Here is a 7,500-nt window from a genome sequence, read left to right as displayed (position 1 = left end):
GTGGAGCTTTTCGTTCTCCATTTTGTTTCCCGGCTTGGTGCGACGCATCGGCCTCTTCTTGGAGTTGGATCCTTGGGGAAGTGACGATCGATAGGAAGGATCGGCGCCTCGTCTCACCGGCACGTGTTGAGAAGCAGGGGAGGATTGGCGGGAGCTCGGGAAGGAACGCGGCTATTGGATCCAGCTCGCTCTCGCTGGGGTCCGGACAAGTTGAAGACCACACGAGGTGGAAAGGTTCAAGTCAAGCTCTGAGTTTCAGCTCACCTGTCCTCCGAGCTGGAGCTCGTTAGTGAAGGCCTTTGCCACCATCTCTTGGGTGTGTGTGTGTGTTCGTACGTGTGTCCGTGGGCCCGTCTAATAAGTAGGAACTGCTGTTAAGTTTAAATGGCTGTACATAATAAGTAGACGGTTGTCGTTCTTTTGTCGTGCTTTTGTTGCTTGTATAATTGCATACGTGTTTTGCCTTATTTAATTGCATACGTGTTTCATTATAATAAATGTCCTTGTGTGAATGTAAACCTGCTCATTGCGTCCATTCCCTCATTGACTGAACATTTCGTGTGTTGGGAGTTAGAAAGCCGTTGGTTTGCCGTAATAGGGGGACATTTGGACCGACGGTTCTCGGCGATTACGCCGCTCGGAATCGCGCACGGACAAGCTTGCCTCGGAAGTTTGTTCCATACGAGTTCCTTCGAGGGTGGAATACCCCGGTAGTTGGATCACGTGGGTATTTAGGTAAATTGAAGATTTGCAATCGACCCTACCCCATGTGATCTGCCGATTGGCGTATTTCGGTTCTTGTATAAGGACCCGTCGCTCGGAGTTATCCGTGCGGCGATCTATATTCCGGGCAATCGGTTGGGCCGACTCGACTTGCGGCTCCGTTCAGAGCGGTTGGTTGGCGGCTGACCCCCCCGGCCATAACCACTGGTTGTCAGGAGTGCGATTCGGCCCCCTCCGCCTCCGTAGCAAAATTCACGGAGTCGGATCAGGGGTATACGGAGCAAACCCCCCCCCCCCGCCCCCCCCCCGTGTCCCCAAATTACGAGCGTTATAAATTTTATTCCCAGCACGTTAAATGTTCAGCCAAGGTGAGCTGAGCCAGGTGGGTAGTGAGGTGGATGTGGAGTTAATAGAATCCATGGCCCGGGACGGTTCGTTTTATTATAATCGCACCACGGATTGTCGTCAGTGGGACCGGCCAGTGCAGGAACGTTACCAGCAACCAAAAACGGAGTTGCAAGATGGCGGCGCGGCCGCACCTCAGTGCGGCACGAGGCGTGAGCGGGCTGCTATTAATAGCGCTACGAACCGCGCGGCACGGCGGAAGCGCTTCCGTCCACCGGTTCAAACCACGGGGGTATGGCAGGCGAGGCAGGGCGACGACATGTACATGGCCGAACTTCATGAACGAGTGTCTTATGCCTTGGAGCAGCGGAAGTGTGGTGATAAATATGTCGAGGAATTGCATTTGTTTGCCATTAAATTGGATGAGATACGGCAGCGCGCAGACGAGGTTCAGGACGATTGTGTTCATGGGGAGTCACAACAATTGGACGAGGCACAGGAGCGAGTTCGGGGGCTGGAGGAGGAATTAGCCAGCACAGTCGAGGAACGACATAGGGAAACGACGGAAGTAGATCAGTTGCGTGGGTTTTTGTTACAAAAGGCGAGCGAACTGAATAAAAGAAAGGAGGAGGAGCGAATTGGTAACTCCCAGGATAGAAAGCACATGGAAGAAGAATGTGAAAGAGGTGTGGAGATGAGAAAGGAATTCGAAAAGAAAGCTTCTGAGTTACAGAAACACCAAAACAAAGAGAGGGAATTACAAAACGAGTTGAGGATGGTGAGAGAAGAAAGAACGACAGCAGAGAATGAAACGTCAAGGAACCACACTGTACAGATTGAACAGCTGGAAGCAAAGGCCATATTGCAGAATGAGATGCAGGAAAGAGTAATGTAAGAAGAACAAATGAGACAGGAGAAAAAAATCAGTCATTTGAAGGAAATAACGAGATTGCAGAATGAGGAACAAGAGAGACATTGGGATAGAAAACAAAAAGAGTATGAATTTGAAACTGAACGACAGAAGGAAAAAAATAGGTTGGAGTATGAGGAGAAAGTGAAGGAGCAAGGAATGAAGCAGGAAGGAGAAATCAGTCGATTGAAGGAAACAACGAGATTGGAGAAGGAAGAACGAGAGGAACAGTGGAATAGAAAACAAAAAGAACATGAATTTGAGGTGGACCAATTGAAAGAAAAGGCGAGGCTGGAGTGCGAGGAGATAGAGAACGACCAACGAACGGAATGGGAAAAAGAACTAAGCCAATTGAAAGAAACGATGAGATTGAAGAAGGAAGAATGAGAGGAACAGTGGGAAAGGAAACAAAAACAATATGAGTTTGAAATTAATCAACTCGAGGAGAGAGCAAAATTGGAGTTCACGGAGATGGAAAAACTCCGGAAAGATAACGAACAGTTAATGGGGCTCAAAGAGGAAGAACGACTCAGATTGGAAAGAAAATGGAGCCAGAAAGAAACAGAAACTAATAGACACGCAGAGACAACAGAAATAAAATGTACAGAGACACGGGAGATAGAGGGTGAATTGGACGGGGTTAAAGACGGACACACACACACACACAGAGGTAGCGAGGCTTAATGGGGGTGAGCTGGCGGACTGTCTCGTGACCCGGTGTGAGCAGCTGGATAGCCTCCTTCGGGAACGGAGGGAGATGCTATTCTCCCTTGAAGCGAATCACGACCAGGTGAGTTCGGTCGTGCCGAGCGAGTTAGAGGGGGCGAATGCTGTTGACGGGTGCACGAGGAGCTTGGGGGGTATGGAGGCCCCGGGAAACCTTGTTGTGGCACGATTCCCCAGTCTGATTGGCCCGGTGTGTGTGGTGAAAGGTGTGAGTGCAGCGGGCGTGTTGAAATGCGCACCGTGTGTGGAAGAGACCCCGTGTGTGAGTGGTGTGGTCACGAGTGTGCCGGGGTGCGTGCTTCCCAGCACTCCGTGTGTGGAAGAAGCACCATGTGTGGAAGGAATGACGTGTGTGCGTGAAACCCCCTCTGCGAGTGGAAGCCCGTGTATGAGTGAAGTACCGTGTGTGAGTGGAACTACGTGTGCGAGGGAAACGGCATGTGTGAGTGAAATGGCACGAGTGAGTGAAGCACGGTATGTGAGAGAGACAGCGTGTGCAAGGTCGCTGTGTGTAAGGGAGATGACAGTCTGTATGTGGGAGAACGCAACCGCATCCCCGTGTCCGAGTGCCATGGTGGAGTGTGTGAGCGTCGTGGCACGCAGGAGTGTGTGCGTTGAACGGCGACGACGACGGACCAGATGAAGGACAAGGGCCGAGTCGCGGCCGCAGCTATTTTGAGCACCGTGCCGGGTTTGCACAGCAGCGAGCGTGGGGTCCGTGCTGCGCTATGCACAAGGCCGCCACGTGCGTGGCTGCGCAGGTGAAACCCGGTCCGGAAACACCAGCGGTGGATGTTAGCCGATCCCGCAGACAGACAGAAGCTAGGCTGGATTTGGAATTTGGACCGGATGGGTTCTCCACGCGAGCGTGTTTGTAAAGCTCTGACGAGCAGAGCACATGTGTTCGCGTGGGGAACCCCTTGAAATGCGAGGCTTGCTTTGAGATGCGCAGAGTGACGTCATGGCTGCACATGTGTTTGGAATCCGGCAGAAGGGAATTCCTGCCGGATGGTACTGTCCAAGAGGGACGAAGTGCGCGGGGCGCAAGCAGCTGATATGACGTCACGGAAAAAGAGCGCGGCTGTGAACTGCCACGCTGGTGGTGCGCATTATGAGAAAAAAAAAGAGTTGAGAAAAGCAAGCCTCGCTTCGGGTGAACAGGATTCCCAGGCAAGGGGTGGAAGACCCCCTTGTTTGGGGGTACAGGAAGTACTAGTTAGGAGGATGGGTTAGAGTTAGTGAGACCAGCTTCATGGGGACATGGGTTGTACCTCATGGAGCCCGTGGAATAGATTAGTTAGAGGGATTTTAGTTTACATCTAGGAAATGGAATTTTTGGATTTTTGGAGACATGGACAGACTGGAAATGTATATTGGAGACGTAGCTTAGCTACGTAGAGTAAATGGAAAGTGCATGAGTTTTAAGGGATGACGAGGGAGCACGAGTTCGTCAGGGGATTTAGTTCAAAGGATGGCAGTGTGGAGTGTGGTGTGAGTTGCGAAATGGAAAGTGTGTGAGGAATGAGTGTAGGACAGTGGGCCCAAGTGTGCGAGTGGAGTGAATGTGGTATGCATGGTGCGAATGACTGGTTGGGGGGAGGAGTGATTCCCACTCAAGAGACCCTGGGGTCAGTTTAATGTTTAGTTAGTGGATAGTTAAATTTAATAAAAGGAGGTCGTTTTGTTGTTGGTGTCGAGAAAAGGCACGAAACCCGTTTGGAGGGTGCAAGAATTCATGGACCGGCTGGGAGCGTGGCTGTGGAAAGGTGAGTTTTGTTTAGTGGGCACCCCGGGCACAGGACTAGTCGGCCAGAGTAGGCCAAGGGCCCAAGAGGGGCCGGGATAGTGTAATGGGCACGGGCGACCCGTCGGAAACGGGACCCGAAGCACCAGAATGCCATGGGGGCAGTGTAGTGGGCACGGGTGACCCTCGGAAAGGGACCTGGGGCATCAACATGCCACGTGGGCATCGGACGGGGGCAATACCAGAGAGGGCAACCCCCCGCGTTGATGGGAGCAGCTTGGCTCAGAGACAGCCAGTGGGCCTGGGGGTGCCATGGTTAGAGTTTGGCAGAGGGGGAGTTCCTGCCAGTTGAGCCACGCTGCCCAGCCAGGAAATTGTGCGAGGGCACGTCTGAAAATTTGAGGGCAAGGCCCAAATTTATAATGGACACCAACACAGGCGATGGGAATCTTGGTTTTTAGAACCGATAGTTTTAAAAGTGTGAGGCGTTTTTGGAAAGCCCCGGGGTAGTTTCAGGTTAATGAATGTTAGGGTCGATAGGAGATGTACCCCTTCGCACCATCCATCCCTTCGCTCGTTGTCGGCCGCTGGACTCACCTTGGTAGATCGCTGAACTCTGAGGAGGCCATTCTGAGGCTTTGTTGGGCCTCGAGACAGGACGCTAGTCTCTCCCTATTCCCCTCCAGAGAGGGAACGTAGGGGTTGGGAGTAGGTGAGGTGGACATGATAGGCTCGCCGGACAAAGACAATAAAGGGGGTTAGGGAGACAATTATAAAAGGTAAATAAAAATAAAGAGGGGCTAAATTTTGTTGTTTTGTGGCAAATTAAGGGAGCGGGTATGGACACAGACAGGAAAAGGCGATAGAGTGAGCAGGGGGGAGACAGTAGGCTAGGTCTGAGCCCGCCTTCAAAGCGGCCGGCACCACCGCACTCCCTCCAAACCTGATAGAACCACACCGGAGGCCGGCCAGCTTCACCTGTCGGCCTGTTGTGCTGCAGCTGCCTGTTCTGCATGGACTTGCTTTGCCATGCCTCGTTTGCCTGCCTCTGCCATGACCCCATGCCTGTTAGCCCTTGTTTGCGTTTGCCCCTGTGTCCATCCATCACCATGTGCGCCAGGAACATCCAGTTTTGCATGGACTGCCCTGCAGGCAGCCTGTGCATCCATCATGTCCATTTGTTTTGTGACCATCTCCATCCATTCCCCTGCACCAAAGACTTTGCAACGACTTTTGCCTTTCCCCTTTCCCCTTTCACAGATTACAAGTCCTGGGCCATGGTTTAGTGTAAATTTATTAATCAAGGTTAAGTTGAGTGAAAATTGAAAATACGTGAACCCCGCCTGCATGTTTGTTTTAGTGCAGGCAATTTTAGTTAAGTTGTCCGAAGGAGTCTGAGAGTTTGTCAGTTAGTTACGCAGCGCATTAGGTTATTTATTTTTGGGACACGTTTAAAGAAATGTCGCGCTCAGGGATTCGAAGGTAGAACGTACTGGGGGAAAACTTACACATGCTGGTCACACGAAAATTTGACGACTTGGGACGAGTCTGTAAAAAGGGGAGGGGGTAGTGTTACGCATTTGGAATTCAATTGCACACAATATACAGGTTCCCTGAGTCAGCTATGTCGATAAGTGCATGTTCGCGAGATAGCTCACCTTCCATTGTTTAAATGTTTTGAATTTGATTCGATGCGCTGCGGATCAATTTAATAGTTCGGGAGCGAACAATGGAGACGTCCCTCCCCGTCTTCTGCGAAGAGGAAGAAGAACCCTGCGGTGACGTCAACAACTCCCTCCCACCCGTGGTTGAGCGGAGGGTGGATCACGAGGGCATGAGTCACGCCGGGTGCGGGGGAGGGGGTGCAAAGGATAAAGAGGACATCCTTTCTTTGTTCGTGTGGGAGTCCCGTGGTCGGGCTGAGTTCGTGGGAGTCCCGTGGTAGGGCTGAGTTCGTGGGAGTCCCGTGGCAGAGTTCGTGAAGAAGTCCCGTTCTGAGTCAAGTGTGCAGAGTTCGTGTGCTGAGTCCCGTGGGAGGAGTAAGCTTTTTGCTTCGGAGAGAGCATTCGTTCAGCAGACGATCGGGTCCTGCTTGGCTTGCTTGGCTTGAGGCCTTCGGAAGCTTTTTGCTTCGGCTGGCTCAGTGAGCTTCGGCTGCTGCTTTGTTTTGGAAGGAACTTGAGCCGGTTGTTCGGCTCGAGCTGCGAGTGGAGGCTTCTTCCTCTTCTTCCTCTTCTTCTTGGTTCGTGGAGCTTTTCGTTCTCCATTTTGTTTCCCTGCTTGGTGCGACGCATCGGCCTCTTCTTGGAGTTGGATCCTCGGGGAAGCGACGATCGACAGGAAGGATTGGCGCCTCGTCTCACTGGCACGTGTTGAGAAGCGCGGGAGGATTGGCGGGAGCTCGGGAAGGATCGTGGCGATTGGATCCAGCTCGCTCTCGCTGGGGTCCGGACAAGTTGAAGACCACACGAGGTGGAAAGATTCAAGTCAAGCTCTGAGTTTCAGCTCACCTGTCCTCCGAGCTGGAGCTCGTTATTAAAGGCCTTTGCCACCATCTCTTGGGTGTGTGTGTGTGTGTGGACGTGTGTCCGTGGGCCCGTCGAATAAGTAGGAACTGCTGTTAAGTGTAAATGACTACATATATAAGTAGATGGTTGTAGTTCTTTTGTCATGCTTTTGTTGCTTGTATAATTGCATATGTGTTTTGCCTTATTTAATTGCATACATGTTTCATTATAATAAATGTCCTTGTGTGAATGAAATCCTGCTCGTTGCGTCCATTCGCTCAATGACTGAACATTTTGTGTGTTGGAAGTTAGAAAGCCGTTGGTTTGCCGTAATCGGGGGACATTTGGACCAACGGTTCTCGGCGATTACGCCGCTCGGAATCGCGCACGGACAAGCTCGCCTCGGCGGTTTGTTCAGTACGAGTTCCGCCGAGGGTGGAATACCCCGGAAGTTGGATCATGTGGGTATTTAGGTAAATTGAAGATTGGCAATCGACCCTACCCCACGTGATCTGCCGATTGGCGTATTTCGGTTCTTGTACAAG

General features: G+C 51.7%; 1 protein-coding gene across 5 annotated transcripts in view; it reads left to right on the top strand.

Annotated features, from left to right (window-relative positions):
- The window catches only part of LOC147033990 (equilibrative nucleobase transporter 1-like), a 230,534-nt gene that overhangs the window by 184,093 nt on the left and 38,941 nt on the right, over positions 1 to 7,500 (top strand). The gene's annotated exons all lie outside the window — the stretch shown is intronic.

Source organism: Eptatretus burgeri, chromosome 1 (genome assembly GCF_056783735.1).
Source record: "Eptatretus burgeri isolate ZD-2024b chromosome 1, Ebu_testis_v1, whole genome shotgun sequence".
Classification (NCBI taxonomy): domain Eukaryota; kingdom Metazoa; phylum Chordata; class Myxini; order Myxiniformes; family Myxinidae; genus Eptatretus; species Eptatretus burgeri.
Note: the sequence above shows the minus strand (reverse complement) of the source record. Positions and strands in the feature narration are given on the sequence as shown.